The sequence below is a fragment of the Sarcophilus harrisii genome, chromosome 6, assembly GCF_902635505.1.
Source record: "Sarcophilus harrisii chromosome 6, mSarHar1.11, whole genome shotgun sequence".
Lineage (NCBI taxonomy): Eukaryota > Metazoa > Chordata > Mammalia > Dasyuromorphia > Dasyuridae > Sarcophilus > Sarcophilus harrisii.
Window position 1 is genome coordinate 157,282,004 of NC_045431.1, and position 17,896 is coordinate 157,299,899.

General features: G+C 35.3%; 1 protein-coding gene across 2 annotated transcripts in view; it reads right to left on the bottom strand.

The window, feature by feature from the left end:
• SHROOM3 (shroom family member 3) overlaps positions 1-17,896 on the bottom strand; it is a 155,996-nt gene that overhangs the window by 51,565 nt on the left and 86,535 nt on the right. The gene's annotated exons all lie outside the window — the stretch shown is intronic.

The window sequence follows — 17,896 nt, forward strand, 5'->3', positions numbered from 1 at the left end:
ATTCACTAACTGTGAATGTTCAGATTACTGCTATTTACAAAAGAGTTAACTCAGAGATCATGCACCTACTGTGGTGCTACTTAGAAAGGCCTGAAAATACCGAGTTCTCTGCCATTTAAGGACAGTCTGTCAGTACTGCAGCAAGTTCTGAGTGGAGATTTTGTAAATGAGATGGAGACTGAGATAAAGGCCAGGGACTAAGGCAGGGGGTGGGAACTAGTAGGAGCCTTCACATCCATGATGACAGTAGTCATAGCATTCAGGCTGCATAAGGGATCTAATAGGGTTTTGTCCAACCATTCAAAAGTAATGAAGAGGATGGAGTCTGGTCCTGACACAAAATCTCAAAGCAAGAACTGAGACTGGAAATAAGTAAACAGGAGAAAACTTAAAACATAATGAATAAATCCTATGAGTTGAGGAACCCAAGAAGTAAACCCAGAAGAATGTAATATCAGAAGTACAAAGTTTCAGGGGGAAAAATGTTCAAGTGAAAAGGACTACAAAAGTGGGTGGAAGAAATGGGGAGAAAAAACTAATTGGTAGTAAAATGAACAATTCATGGATAAGAGACAGCGTAGCTCAGAATAGAAAATAAATATCTTACCAAAATAGCAAATTCCTTAGAATAAAGCAGACCAAACTCAACAAAACAAAAAATATTAGAACAAAATAAGAGCTTAAAGATAGATGTGTGGTAAGGTAGCTTTTTAATTTTCAAAAATAATCACCACTGACACAAAAATGAAAATAGGCCAAGGAGAGATCAGTGAAGAATCATCAGGCTTCTGAAAACCATGACCAAATGACAAAAAACAAAACAAAACAAAAGCCAAACTACCCTCCTAATCCAAAACCTCAAATACAGATGCCATATTTCAAGAAATCATAAAAGAGTACCCAGATCTAGTAGAATCAGAGAGAAAAAAGAAAATAGAAAGAACGTACTTTAAAAGGATTAAATGATGCTGTGGTTCTTATTAGAAAATGGGATGAATAGCCCAGGTTCCCTCAGAATCAGAAGACTAGCTCTTTTCAGTGGTCATAAAGGGCGTTCAACTTAGATAGGGACTAGATGTTTTGTTGGGTGTTTTGCTGTTTTATTGCTTTTAAGAGAGGAGAGAAAAGGAAGGAAAAGGGCATATATTAGGGAAAAAATGAGGAGGAAGATGTTACAGTTGTTTTGCATAAGGCATCTTACTTTTATGTGAATCAGAAAAAAAGAGTGGAGATAGTATTGAAACACATTAAACTTAAACAATGGGAAAAGAGGTACAAAAGAGAAAGAAAGCATAGAGAAAGAGTAAAAACAAAACAAACTTTTACTTCAAAGGGTGGATCATATGGAGGAATTAGAAAAAGAGAGAATATCCAAGAATCAAAATTTGGGTAATTTAATTAGTTGAGGATGGGCAAAAGATTGTAAGAATAGACCACAAAAGTCAGTCTTTTTCTCCATTTCCTTCTACATTGCAAAGTATTGGGGGGGAGGGGGGGTAAAGAAGAAAAGGTAGATGAGGACATGATGGAAATGCCGAATTAACAGGTAGAACCATGATCATGTATAGGATTAACTGGTAGAAAGAATTAAATATCAGAGCCCAACAATATGCTGCTTATATGGAACATACTTAAATATAAATATTTTCACAGAAGTAAAAGGAGGGAGAACAGAATTCTCATGTCTTGGTCAATTACAAGAAAAAAAATCAGGGGTACCAATCATGATCTCAGACAAAAAGAAAAGTACAGACATTGTTAACAGAGATAACCTGTTATTATGTGATAATATGCTTAAAAGAACCATAAATACTGAAATAAATAAATGAAATATCAGTGCTTAACATGTACACACAAAATACCACAATGCACTAATACAATATGGACTAAATGCTATATCACAAATTACCATAATACAAATACCATAAAGTGAAAAATTAATAGGGAGAAAGATAGCATATAATAATACTTGTAGACCTCAGTGTGTCCTTTTTATATCCAGATGAATCTAACAAAGAGATGGACAAGTTTAATTGCTGAGCAGAATTTTAGAAAAGTTAGATATGATAGATCTCTGATGATTATTGAGTGGGGACAATCAGTCAACCAATAAGCATTTATTAAGTACCCACTATGTGTCTGGCATGATGGTAGGTTTTGTGGATACAAAAAATAAGATAATCCCTAATTTCAAGAAGTTTCCCTTCTAATGAGAGAACAATAAGTACCTATACAAGGATGCATATAGAGAGAGAGGCGACTCCAAGAGCTTGGAAGACTTGGTACATCCTTTTGCATCTCAAGTCTCTAAGATAACTAAATAGACTAACTAGTAGTTACTATTAGTAACTAAGTAGACTAACTAATAGCTTACTTAATAGTAACTTACTAACTACTAATACTAGTAACTACTAACTAGTAGAGAAAGTGCTAACTTGCATTAGAAGGATTTATTCACTTGGAACTCACTACAAAAAATGAAATCCTAGGCCCAGTTCCTGCTTCAATAGATGTATGTGTATTTATAAATACATATAAATATGCTAGTTGGTAGGATTGGGAAGGGCTTCATGGAGAAAGCAGTGTTTGGCTGTGTCTTGGAGAAAGAGAAGCATTCTAAAAAGGAAGAGGTCAAAGAGAAAGCATTTCCAAAGCTTAGGAGATGACTGTAAAAAAAGATATGGGAGAAGATTTGAGTAAGGAAAAAAGAGAAAATGAGGTTGAGATGGTCTTAATATTGTTAATTACATTATTGTGAATCATATTAATATTTTGCCTTTATTAATATTATTGATATTGCAATTACTAATATTATTGTTATTAATACTATTGTTAATAATATTATTGTGAGTCATTTTTCAGTCTTGTCTGTCTCTTCATGACTCCAGGTTTTCTTGGCAAAGATGCTAGAGTAGAATGCTGTTTCCTTTCCCAGCTTATTTTATAGATGAAAAAAATGAGACACGCAAGGTAAGTGACCTGAAGTATTTAATGTCACATTTGAACTCAGGAAGATGATTCTTCCTGACTCCAAGGCCTGGCACTCTATCCTCTGTGCCATCTATGTAAAGCTAAAATCTCGTACTATGTGTGATAGGAAAATGCTAGCAGCTTCTCCTTTAAGATTGGGGGCAAAGGAACAGATGTCCCTTGCTACCACTATTATTTGATAGAGTTCTAAAAACAATAGCTTTAACAATGTCAAGAAATGAAACAGAAGGAAGATGCATTGGCAAAAAATAAACACAGTGATCACTTTTTGGTTGACCTGATGGTTTACTGGGAGAACCCTCAAGACTCAATAAGCTATAACTCCAGTAAATAAATAAGATAATAAATCCACAAAAACATCAGTCTTCTTTTATATTACCAATAAAATCCAGTAGGAAGAGAAAGAAAAAGAAAATCCATTCAAAACAATTAGAGTATTAAATAAACGATAGCCTACCAACCAATATATTTACAAGAATTGCAACCATACCTCACAAAATATCTTTTATAGAAATAAAGACAAGCCTAAATAACTGGAGAAACATTAATGACTCAAGTTTAGCTATGACAATATTATATAAATGATAGCACTGGTTAAGTTAATTCACAAGTTAAGTATCATGCCAATCAAATTATTGCAGGACTAACTTTATAAAATTAGGAAAAATAGCTAATAATAACAATGAATCAAAGATCAAGAATTTAAAGGAAAATGTAAATATCAGAAGGAAATGGGACCTAGCAGTTCTAATGATGTCACAAAACTATAAGCTATTAGAACTATTGGGTGCTTAAAAAAAAGGCAACCACTGGAAAAATTAAGGTACTCAAGAATAAACTGAATATAGTAGTACAGTATTCAATCTGTGTAAGGATTCTTATGGAGTAAGAATTCACTTTCTAATAAAGAAAAAAAAAAGCTTGGATAAATGAGAAAGAAAGCAGTCTGGCACCAGCAGAAATTAGTTTTAGGCCAAAAAAATCACATCTACCACAATAAGCTTCAAATGAATATTGTGTTGTTCAGTTACTTTGGTCATGTCCCAACTCTTCATGACCCCATTTTCGGTTTTCTTGGCAAAGATACTGGAGAAGAGTGGTTTACCATTTCTTTCTTCAGTTTATTTTGCAGATGAGGAAGCTGATGTAAACAGGGGTAACTTCCATTTAGCAAGTGTCTTAGACCTGATTTGAAATCAGATCTTCCTGATTCGAGGCCCAGAACTCTTTCTACTTAGCTTCCCCCTCAATATAAAAAACATTATAAAAGATAAATTAGAAAAGCAAGGAAGAAGATATATTCCTTAACTATGGCTAGTTGTATCCTAATAAAGAGATAGAAAAAATCATAGAAAAAAAAGACTATATATTTCTTTTTTTTTTCCCCCAAACAAAATTAATGCAGGAAGATTTACAAGTAAAATTGAGAAATGGGGAAGGTGAGAAGAGAGGAAAAGGAATTTTTTTTAAGTTAACAGCAAATTTACTTTATAAATATCTCATATCCATGATATTCAGGAGAACTTTACAAAATTTTAAAATCAATAAACATTTCTCAATAGATAAATGATCAAAAAGCAACGTGTAATTCTCAAAAAAAGAAAAACAAACTATGAATAAATATATGAAAAAATGCTTCAAGTAAAAAAATTCAAATGTATACAGACCTGAGGTTCTACCCCATTCCCATTGGATTGTCAAAGATGACAAAAAGCTGGAATAGTATAAGAATGATGAAAGGGTCATGTTCAGTGAAATCTGCAGGAATCAGTAAACTAACACAGGGTGAGGTGAACAGAATGAAGAGGACAATTTACATAGTGATGATAACATTGTGAAGAAAAATAAACTTGGCAATACTTAAGAATTCTAATCAATGTAATGACCAATCCTGATTCTAGAAGTCTAAGTAAGAATGACTCACCCTTTTTACCTCTTGGCAGAGAGGGGAAGAACTAGGGATGCAGAATGAAACACAAGTTTTTACAGACATGGTCAATATGTGGATTTTGTAAGTATAAATATATTTTTGTAATGAGAGAACTTCTATTTTTGTGGAAAGAGGTAGAATTATAGGGAAAATGAGGTTCAGTGATACAAAAAAGAAAAGAAGAAATCAATGGAATTTCAAAAAATGCAAATAAAAAAAAAAAAGAAATCCAGCTGGGGCACAGACAAGCAGGGAAATTTTAGAACTATTGTGTTAAATTTAATATGTATTTTTAAAACTGTATTATGGTTTCTTGTGACAAAAGTCTGTTTTGTAAGGAAAGATTTATGTTTGTTGAAATTTGTGAAGTTTTTTTAAAAGAAAAGGAAGTAGTGATAACAATGAGCTCCCATAGATGCACTAAGGTTGTGTCAGATGAACTTTATGGTCTTTCTTCATGGGATTTCATTCAATGCAGAGAATGGCATAGCACAGCGGTATGCACAAATTTTTTTAAAAAGCATTTGGCAAAATTTCTCTGTGGAAAAGAAGAAAAGATGTGACCAGTTGGTTGAATTTGAACCAATAGTTTGGCTGGACTCAAAGAATAGTCACTGTTATGCTGTCTACTTGGAAGGAGGACTTTAGTGGTATGCCCCAAAGATCTGTACTTAGCCTAGTGACATTAGACATTTTTATAGTTCCTTGAGTCAAAGCATAGATTCATAGCAGATATGGGGTCAGGAAGCCTTATCTTCCTGATTTCAAATATGGCCTCAGACAGCTACTAGTTAGTTGACCTTATTCAAGTCATTTAACCCTGTTTGCCTCAGTTTCCTCATCTGGAATATCAACTGGAGAAGAAATGGCAAACCACTCCAATATCTTTGCTAAAACAACTCCAAATAGGGACACAAAAAGTCAGACAGGATTGAAAATGACTGAACAACAATTCCATGATGTGTCTCCCCACTCCTACAAATTTGGGGTTTAGGAGGTTACAGCACACAACATTCTCCCACTAGTACATAAATTCACTAAAAGTCCATCCTCTGAAGATTTTATGGGAACACAAAGGCCAATTTACAGATTCACATTTTTAAAAAATTTAAGTAAAGATAATGAAACTTTTGTAAACACAGTTTAAAAGTGGGTTTTTAAGTCAGAGTACGGTCTCTTTTGTGAGTTTTAAAATCAGCCACATTCATCAGATAGTTTCCCTCTTCTTTCATGAATCTACTTTGTTTAAATGACTTCCCTCCTTTTAACTTCTTTTTTCTTCAGTGGAAAAGTGATAATTGTCATAAAGAAAGATCAGCTACAGAGAGAGAGGATCATAATCGAAAGCAGGCATTTTGTTAACACTACAAGGCACACATGGAGCTGAGCACATATACATAAGCAGAAAGGTAATCTCTGCCCTCAAAATTTTTACATTTTAATGGATAAAGACAACACACAAAAGCAAACAGAAAAAGTAGGGGCTATGATTATTCATGAAATGAAACCTTTTCAATCTAGTTGAAACCTGAATGAAAATATTAAGGAAGTTGTTCTAGTGAGAATTTAAAAATACAGGAGTTGTTTAGAATTATAGCTTTAGAGCCAGAAGACCCAGGTTCAAATCCAACCTCAACACTTCTTTGACTTTGGACAACATGGTTCTCTTTGATTTCCTCACCAGTTAAATAGATGACTTGAATCAGAGGAAGTCTCTTCCACCTCTCTATGTTATTATGATGGACAAATTGCAAGTTTGGGGTATTTATGACAGCACGATTTCCATGGGAGAATTTAAAAATAAGAAGAGCTAAAACACAGACAGATATATCCAGCTATCATGATAATATTGGGAAAGAACAACTCTTAATAAGCATTAAAAGAATGCTTCCTCATTTACTTTCAAGTGAACAAACATCAAGGAAAAACTGGAAAAACCAGCTTCATGACCACTGCCGATACCCCTGCTGCTCCTATGCTTGGTAATAGAGTATACTTCCCTTTGTGAAGTAAAAAGCATCCTTAAGTTGGGTGTATCCAAAAAAAAAAAAAAAAAAAAAAAAAAAAAAAAAAAAAGTGGGATTCTTACTTTTGGCTGCCTATAAATTTGAAGGAATCATCCCTGGTTATGACATTCTTGTGAATATGAGAAAAGAAAGATAAGAATGACTTCAAAGCTCAGTTTAAGTAAAAGCAACAGTAGGAAAAAGATTCATGAGATTTGGAGCACAAAGGGACCTGGGAAATGATCTAGCTCAAAGCTCTCTCATTTTTACAGATGAGATCCCAAGGGTGGGAGGTGATTTTTCTGAAGTCTCCCAGGTCAGAAGGAGCAGAGCCAGCTGTCCCAACTCCAGCTCTAGAGTCCCCACTACACCACAATCTGGAGTTTGCATCTGCTTTCAAGGTTCAACAAGACAGACTATTCTGTTCTCTTATAAAGTTTAAGATAGTATCTCAGCTAGATTCCCTTTATTTCTACTCTAGGTGGCCATGCAGGAGGAAGGACTCGGTGACCTTTGCAGCAGGAATGTGCCTGGCGCCTGGCACCTGGGAGAAACAAGATGATGGTTGGTTCCTCTCAGATTCCTCAAGGAAACGATGCCAAAGTCTCTAAGCGAAATGCTAAAGTAAACATCATATACTAAATGTAACTCCTGAAGCACAGAACAGGATGTACATCAGAGGTTCTGTTCTTAAGAAGAGAGCAAAGAAGGGTGACTGCTTCCCAACCCAGGAAGCAACAAAAAATACCTAGAATAGCAGACAGCTGGACTCAATGCATGGGCATTTATTTCTAAATATTTTTCTTTTAAATTTTATTTTTAATTATGGACTAAAACAAGCATTTCCATAATAGTATAATAAAAAAGATGATTGCACATGAAAATGCAAATCCACTATGTACAACTTGTTATTCCTTTCAAATACACAATAAAATAGTCATGTAAACATTTTTCTTTCTTCCTATTTATAAATATTCTGAATAAAACTCTCAAGTCTTAGTTGAAATGTGTGGGTATTCTGTATGTATATGTATGTGTAAATATGTATGAAATATATTCTGTATATATTCTATGTCTATATATGTAATATGTATTCTGGGTATATTATCTTTAATATTTCCATTAAAAATACATCATGGACATTAAGAAGATGCTTTAGCAAAGATCTCTTAGTTGCTCTGAGTTATTTTGTTTGGCCTAACATATGTAAAAATTAAGAGAATAGGGGTAGCTAGATGGCACAATGAATAGAGCACCAGCCCTAAGCCAGCCAACTTGAGAGTTGTTCAGTACAGCCCAGTTCTAGCTCTCAGTGGAGGAAAATGTTCAGAATCAATCCTCCATAAGAAGAGTTAATCAGATGCTCAGTGAGTACACTCAGCGAAAAAAAATGTGCATCCTCTATTCTTGTGGAGAAAGAAGAGGGAGAAGGAAAAACGCTGGCTGGCAAAATGTTTCACAGGAAAAGCAGAAAACTGCTTTCAGTGCATTCCCAGGCTAGGACCGTAACCTCCTCCACACACAAAAATGACACTGTCTGGGGAAGTCTTCAGCTGGAGTTTTTAAAAGCTTCCCACAGAGTTGGGGAAACATGTCTCAGGCCCCAAGTGAGAAAACTCCACAGAAATAGCTGCCTGTTTCTCCCTTTCTGTTTATACTTTCTGGAGACGCTTTTTGTCTGGATAACATAGGGATTTAAGAGGCGCTGTACATTTCTCCTCCAACTGAGATAGACAACTTGGAATTCTTCTGAGATGTTGGTCCCCAGTTAGTAAGAGCTCATGCCTTTCAGAAGCTAATTTTTAAGGAAGTTCTAAGATCTACTACCAAGAACACCAGAGTTACCTTTGACAACTTCTCTAATTTTATGCTATATTTCTGTTTCTCCCCGTTGGCACCTGTGCTTCTTGAACTGTTTTATGTCTTTAACAACAAGTCTGATGTCTGGCACATAGTAAAAACTTAATAAAGACTTCCTCGATTGAATTTATGTGATTTGCCCAGGGTCACAGAGCTAGTAAGTATCTGAGGCTAAATTTGAATTCAGGTTCTCCTGACTTCAGGGTCAGTGCTCTATCCACTGAGCAACCCAGCTGCCCCTTTGGGTTGAACTTTGAAGAAAGGACTCACAATCTCCTCCTTTAGTGGGCAAGCACTGATGTTGTTCAACTTGTCTGGGGCTGGAGAGCACTCAGTACACTACTACTTGCAGAATGGAGATGTTCTATTTGATATTAGCTTGAAAAAATTATTCTAATTATGTTAGATTATATTATAGCATATGTAGTGTCTTTATATCTCTATATAACATAATACGTAGTTATCTATATATACTATATGTAACATATAACATACCACATATATAAGCACATTATATATATTTATTTATATTTATATACATAGTATATATAGTAATATATTGTGGGAGGTGGGGGACTTATACCTGTTCCATACTCTATGTGACCACATAATTTTGAAGATGAAAGAAAAGGGACAAAAATCAGTTAAAAAGTGTCAAGTTTGGAGTCCAACCTTTTTTTCTTCCCCTGCCCAGTCTTCGCATCCTGTTATTTCAGTGTGGTTTATGAAATCCAGTCTCTGAGAAGTCCTGCCAAATGGCAGAATCTTCAAGGACAGAATCAGGATGTACTGCATTTTTGTCACATATGAACCAGCCTGATTTATGACACCAGGAGATTGAGGTTTTTTTTTTGACTGTAGTAATTCATGAAACTATCCATTCATATATAAAGAAGTTATGATTTCCCCTATGGAGGGAATACTCACACAAATTAAATTATGGAACTCTGAAGTATTCATTCATGAAACTGCCCTGTAGAGGTACTTTACATTACAAAAAAATCCAACAGAATTATCCCGTCCCACTTCTATGTCTGTTTCTGTTTCCTGGAATGACTTCCTTTCCCCTTTTTTGCCTACTTAATTTTCTCCTCATCCTTTAAAGTCCAATTTAAGCCATTCCTGATTCTTTTAATAACAACCTTCCCCTCGTTTCTCCCATGGGTAGGACTATAGACCTCTTCAAAATCCAAGAATTATTTGTATTTAACATTCTCCCACCAAATGAAAACTCCATAAGGGCAAATGGTCTTATTCAAACTTGGGAACTAATATAATACTCTCACACAGGAGATGTTGGAAAATTTAGAAAAAGTTGACTTGGTTTTTTAAGAATTCTAAGTAACAAGGTAGCCAAAGGGAAGAGTCTATACAACTGCAACGGCAGTTTGCAAGAACTGGGCCTTAGTATTTTAGAATACTAATCAGGACTGGGAATTTTAGAATACTAATCAGTTAATTTGTTGGACTGTCCCTAACCAGCCCTGGGTGTTTGGGCCCTTTTGAAAAGCAGAGTGGAGATCTTGAGAAGACTTTGGAAATTAAAAAAACAAAACAAAAAAAAATTATGGCAGCACAGTCAATGAAGAATTAGAGGCTACTAGTTGACTCAGAGAACAGAGTAACCAGCTTGGGATCAAGGAAACCTGAATTCAAATAATTGATACCAGATTTAGAACAAACACAGGAAGAATACTGCTTTGTTCTCAAGGAAGGGAGATGATATAGTAGATGAGTACCTACCTGCAGGAAAGAAGACTTAATAGATTAATCCAAAATGTCACTCTTCTACGTTGTCAGGACGGATTAGATATAATCGTCTTCTGGGACTCTCATGCTGGGAATGGAGCATATGCTTATCTTAAAAATAATTAATTCTAGCCCCAGATATTTACTAGCTGTGTGACTCTGGGCAAGTCACTTCACCTATTTATCTCGATTTCTCCATCTAGAGCTCCTACTTCCCAGAGTGTTTGTAAGGATTAAACAATCATATTTGTAAAATGCCTGGCACATAATAGGCTCTAAATAAATGCTAGCTATTGTAATTGTAATTATCATTAGATGAAGTGAATACACTTCAACTCTCTGGATCACAGTCCTTGAAGTGCTTTTTAATTTATAATCTATGACTTTAATTTTTATTAAGATATTGAATATTTTAAAATATACTAAAATAATTTATGACTAACTTTTTATTAAGGTATTGAGTATTTAAAACACTGTTAGATGGAGGATATTGTTCAAAATTTGTCAATTTTTTTTTTTGGTTTTGAGTGTGTGCATGCATCAAAATACACACAACCTCACACCTTATACTAAAATGTTTGGGTAGGAAACAATTCTTTACAGTTTCTTCACTTCTGAAGTCTTGCTAAATGGTTCTTATTCTGATTCAGAAATAACTAAGTCTTGCTTAGATATTGAAGGGAGGCAACTAGGTGGTTCAGTAGATAGAGCTGGGCCTGAGTTTATACCTGGCCTCACTAACTGTGTCACACTTAATGTTCTTTGCCTCAATTTCCTCAGGTGTAAAACGAGCTAGAGAAAGAAAAGAAATTTCCTCTAGTATCTTTGCCAAGAAAACTCCACTTGGGGTTATAAAGAATTGGACATGAACTAAACAACAATGAAACACTGATAGCCAAATTAAAGTCTGATGAATCTTTATCAGTAGTTATTCTATAAATATCTGAGAAAATCTGTTTTCACAGAGTTCAATCCATGCAAACTTGAAGAGGAAAATATTCGATCCTTCCTAGTAAATAGCCATTTCCTTCTTTGGACATATCATAGCAGCATTCCTATGGAACCTTAACTAGGCAGGGCTTAAATTTTCCTCAGTAGGCAAGGAAATATAAACCCATTCTCCAAGCTAAAATCAGAATTATGAACAGGGATTATTTTTAGGGTAACCATATGCTCTATTCCCAGTGTGAGAATCCCAGAAGACAATTATGTCATTTCTATCCTCACAAAGTAGAAAAGTGTCATCTTGGACAATGATTGTTTGCACCAACAGGGATCCAAGGCAAGCTATCTGGGTAGGAAGGCAGGCAGCAGTCATTGCCAGTGGCCTTGATGAAGAGACCCACCTGTCTTTTGTTATTAGGTTACATATAAGCAGCACAGAAAAGCAGCCAAACTTCTGAGCAAGCCTGTTTAGGTTGGCATATTACACTGCAGCAGGAGAGTATTTATGATGAAAGGAGGAAGAGAAAGAGAGAGGCGGCAGTCTTTGTGCTTGTATTCTCCAGGGTTTTCTACATCCCTGGGCAAGTCTTGTGGGGAGGGCCGTGCTATGAGCTTGCCCAAAGTCTTGGGCATTCTGATTATATTGTTATAAGGTCAGTAACAGCTGTGCTGTTTTCCTGGAGTGGCAGAGCTCAGCAATGAGAGCCCACAGGTTTCTCATAATGTTCAGGGAAGCAACAAACACATGATGTCTTGGTTCTTTCTGGGAGAAAGTAATCAGGTGGGAATTATAGAGTCCTGTGTGCTTTAGAAGCACTCAGGTAGCTCTGTACACTTCGACTGTGCCAGCTAAACTGGTTTCTCCCTCTACCTCCTATAACTCTGCATTGTTATAAGGTTATTTCCTCTTCACTTCTCTCTTCCCTCAACCTTCAGGATCACTGCAAGGAATGGTAAGATACTGTTCATCACATCAACAAATGGCTAAGAATGACAAGATTAGTGGTATTCTAACATAGCTCCCAAATGGCCTCCAATTCTTTGAGGGGGAGGACTTAGGAATGTGAATCTAGAACTGAAAGGGACTTTAAGTCTAGGTAATCCAAACTTTAAATTTATAGAGAAAGACAAAGACCCAAGCCTCGTGAAGACTTGCCCGTGATCATACAATGATTGTCAGAGGTTTCTAAGTATTTCCAAATCCAAATCTAGAAGTCCATCAATGATACCATAACTCCTTTCTACATCAGTCCACTTGCGGTCTGTGTCTGAACTCAGGCAGAAGGCATATGGACCAATTAATATTTCTGCAGAGTGGTAAAAGAAGCCACTCAAAGTTAGTTCATTGAGAATGTAGGGATAGTTATTGAGCATACACGTGAGCAGCTCATTGTTGTCCCCACTTTGACAATGAGTGTCCTTCAATGCTCAATAAGAGGCAATCTAAACAAATATACAGGAGTTCATATGCAGCAACCAGCTGTGTGAGTATGCCCTTATGTCCTATTCCATGAGCAGATGTTATCATATGGCTTAGAACTTGCCACCTTGCTAAATGGTTCTCTTATTATGATTCAGAAATGAGTAGGAGTTAACTAGATGCTGATAGAGGATACACAAATTATAAATTATAACGGACCTTCATCTAATAGTGATTCTATAAAAACCTGAGAAAAAATTTTAAAGCCACAGAATAATCGGAAGTAACCTTAGGTCATTCATTCAATCAACAAGTTTTTATTAAGCTTTTACTTGCCGGTTACTATCTTTTCTGTTAAAGAGAAGCTAACATGGAAATAGTTTATATATGTATAAGATATATCCAAAGGTCAAGAAAGACATACGATTTGTCCAAGTTCATACAAGTCCTACTGCAGCTAAAAATTCTTCCATTATAGTCACTTCCCATTACATCCCTTTTAGACTGACCAAGACATAGCATGATTTAAAATGTTCAAGAAAAATCTGGAATACAAGATTTTGAAAGGGTGGATGCTAAAAACTATCTTTGCATGTATTTTGAAAAATAAAAAGCTATCATTATTTTAAAAAATAAATGAAAATGTTTAGACTAGTGGGATTTTATATCCCCTCTGACATGGCTCCAGCTGTCTGTCTGACTGTTACTCAGAGAACAAGAGAGGTGGAATGTGACATTGAAGGAAGCTCTGGCTTCTTTAGAGCCCTTCTCTCATTCTTTCTTGTCTGCTTCAATTTCACGCTACTGTTCCCAAAGGAAAATGGAGAGCTGAGAATGGGAAAACTGGAAATCCCTGCATTGGAAACTTTTGATATCTTTATATAGAATGTTAAAGCTGCAAGGTTTTTAATTAGATTAACTAATCTCAAATATTCAAATAATAATAATAATCTCAAATATTCCTCATTGTAGATGAGGAGAATGAAATCTAGAATTGAAAAGATGTGCCCCCGGAGGCTGACAAGAGTCAGCTAGATGGTTCAGTGAATAAGTCTATTGGTCAGGAGGACCTCAGACACTTAACACTTCCTAGCTGTGTGATACTGGGCAAATCACTTAACCCCAATTGCCAAGGGGAGGAAGGGAAGAAGTTTGGATACAGGTAAAACTAGGATACCAGTCTTCTGATCCCCAATTGGGTGTACAAAGTTCCACCAACAGGGTTGTCCTACTACAAAGCCATTATTGTATTCAACTTAACAAGCACAAATTTGATGCTAGCACCAAGTATCAACATTGTCATAGCTGTTAATGCAATAGTCTGGAACACTCTTTCCTAGGAGTTAATTCTAAAGAATTATGCTTGAGGCTGATTTAGTTTGAAATAGATAAAGGAATAAGTAGGATGAGTGAGATTGGCAGAGTATTGTTGAGGAGGAATGAATAAGGAAGAATGGCTACTAAGTCTAGCCATTTTGGAAGGCTCAACAGTCATACCTTACATGGGCAGTTCCCGCTCCTCCCTCTCCCTTCACAATGAATGAGGGAAGGAAAAGGATGGGGGAAGGAAAGAATTTGGAAATGAAAATAACATAGAATTTAGCCTGGAGGGAGGGAAAATAATCCAACACTTACTGTTTTCTGGATTTCTTATTGTTTTCCTGCAGTGACTGCAGGAGAAATAGAAGGGCATTTTATTTTAATCTTGCATCTTTCAAAAATACAATCTTTTCATTTGTATAGAGTAAAGTGGTTTGTAATTGGATTTTATAGTCCTCAAGGCATTTAAGGCTTGGTCTAAAATAGGCACTTTAGACTTTAACCTACTCATTTGCACTTCTTTTTGAGGAAGAAAGAATTAATGGATTCACCAATTTTTAGTGTATTAATCCATGTTTCTCTTAGCATGAAATGGAATTGGGAGCTCAATTCCTCTCAGGCAACTCTCAAGATTCTATTAATGGCACCATTACTTTCTTAAGCATTTGTGGGCAAAATCTTCAACTTCTTACTCGAACTCCACAAGTGATCAATTTCTAAATTATTTTTATTCTTAACTTTGTCTCTTCTGCTTTAATTATCCCTTTAAAAAATTCCAGCTTATTTTTATTTTATCTTACATTATCCTCATTTCTGAGTATTTCTTTGCCTCCCCATTAAACCAACCCTTTGTAATAAAATTTAAGAGCCAGTCACCACATCAACTTTAAGGGTACATTTGATATTCCATATTCATAATCTCTGATTCTTCTCTGAGCCAGGTTGGATCATCATGATTATACAACCCTTGGGGTTTTTATTTTTATTTTTTCCATTTTATTTTTTTCTTCCATAGTCATTGTGTATTTTGTTTTCCTGGTTCTGCTATCTTACTTTGCAACAATTACAGGAGAAATGAAAGAATCAGAGATCAGAAAGGGACCTTTCAGGCCATTGAAGTCCAAATCCCTTAAATTCAAGGAGGGCAAGGATTTTGTCAAAGATTACTTTGGTATCAAGGTCAGAGGCAGGAACAGAACCCATATCATTATGGTTCCCATTTGTATGCCATTATTTGCTTAACAACTCAATTGTGCCATCTGCTACTGTTTCAATTTTCTACGAGAAGTGCTGTCTCACAAGTCATTTATATGCCTAACAATGGGATGACATCCACCCATGCTACTCCACTTTTAAAAAGAGTATAAATTTATGTTGATTTTTAGTATGGTTAGACCAATTCATAACCATTATTTGTGTGCCTTTCTTTCCACAACCTCTCCAGCAGCAACAATCCATTCTTACACATGATTGTCAGAGATATCTTTAATATCTATTGGTCTTGTCAGTAGGCTTTTCACTATTGAACCAATAAAATCCAAACTTGAATCTTGTCATTTTTGTTTATATCTCTCTTGAGTTACCCTTATCTCTGCTCAGAGAGTCACCTTCTTATAGAAATGACCATCATTTCTCCCTTTGACTACTCCAACTATCTTTTAATTGGTCTCCCTATTAGCTCTCCTCGGTTTCAATTGTCACCCAGTTGACAAAATACTTTTTCTAAAGTGAACATAAAGTCCTCTCTTATTAATAACAAATTCCTGTGATTTCTAATAACATCAGAATATATAAAATATATGTTATATATTATATATAAACTCCAGGTTTTGGCATTTAAATCCCATCATATCTTTCCCATCTTCTTACACTTTGCTTATTAGGATCCCGCTACTGGTTTTCTTGTTCCTCTCACATGATCCTCCATCTCTTGGTTTTTTTTTTAAAAACTCAGTTCAAATTCAATTTTTGGCAGGACACTTTTACCAGTTTCCTCCTACTCCATTCTCCCTTCCTTCTAAAATTATGCCTTCCAGTTTCCTTTAAGTCTCATCTTAAAATTTTATCTTTTACAAGAAACCTCTTGTGAACCCTCACAATGCTAGCATCTTCTGAGATTATCTCAAATTTCTTCTTCCTATCTTGTGTACCTCTATTTCCATTTTGCCTCCCCCATTTGAATATGAGCTCCTGATTTTGTACCCTTAGTGCTAACATGGGGCATTTTATAAAACAAAGATTTAATAAAGGCTTTATAACTGTGACACTGCACAGCCCCCTACCCCTTATCTCACCTTCTAAATTGTGAGCTACAAGTCTTAGAATTTCCGCAGTCCCTAGCATACAAATACAAAATTTACAAAGCTAGAGCAACAAAATGTAAACTTCTTCCATCTTTCTCAAATACCCATTCATTTTCTGCTATTTTCTATTGGACATTTTAAATAGAATGTACCCATGCTTTCTGTTTAGACTATGAACTACATGGAAAGAAATGCTCAGATTTGGTGTTCTAGAGCATGTTTTCAAGCCACAAATAATAGCTTATGACACAGTAAAATAGGTCATCTGACTTGTCTCAGTGACTGACCTGGATTAACACACTGTTGGTTTAGCTGACTAGATCCAAGATCAATTATTAAGATAAAATACAGTAACTACATTGAGTTACACGGTCCTGGTGACTGGGATCTCTTTCTTGATTTAAAAAATACATTTAATTTTAGTCATTAAAGCAAACACCAAGAAAATTCCAGTATAGATCACTTCAGTTCGGTGAGGAAAATCATACAATATTTTTGTAAAATGAGATCATTTTATAAATGATCTCTAAGTGGGTGTGCTTAAAATGTGAGCTTTTTCGTTTGGAAAAAATATTTTGGAAAGAGCCATTTTCATCCAAAGAGATAACTATGGAAACTGAATGTGGATCAAAGTATAGTATTTTCACATCTGTTGTTTTGTTTGTTTGCTTTTTTTCCTTTCTCATGTTTTTTACCCTTTTGATCTGATTTTTGTTGTACAGCATGCCAAATATAGAAATATGTTTAGAAGAATTGCACATGTTTCATCTATATTGGATTGCTTACTGTTTAGGGGAGACAGGATAGGGGAGGAATAGAGAAAATTTGCAACAGAAGGTTTTGCAAATGTGAACGTTGAAAACTATTTTTGCATGTATTTGGAAAAACAAAAAGCTACATACTAAAAAAATATTTTGGAGCACTAGACCTGGAATCAGAAGGATTCCAGTTCAAATTCAGCTTCAGCCACTTACTAGCCTGGGCAAGTAACTTAATCTCAATTACTTCAAAAAAACCCCAGCCAACCAAAAAATATTTTTATATTTTGATAATTACATTTCCATAGAACTGGTTTTCTTTGCAATCCTATATATTTTATTTTATGCATTTAGCAATGTTCTGGGAAAAGGTCCATTACTTTCACCAAGCTGCCAAAAGGCCTTATGACTCAAAAGAGGTTAATCCTTGCTCAAAGGTCTCTTTTAATATTAACATTTTGTAATTCTAAGTATTTGTTGAATATTTTTTTCTCCTAAAAGCTATAGATGATCAGGAAGGGAAAAAATGCTTTTGATACCTTAGATTCCCTTTCCCATAGCAGAAGTTTTCTGCAGAAATCTTGAAATTCTAACCTCTTTACACTGAGCACTTT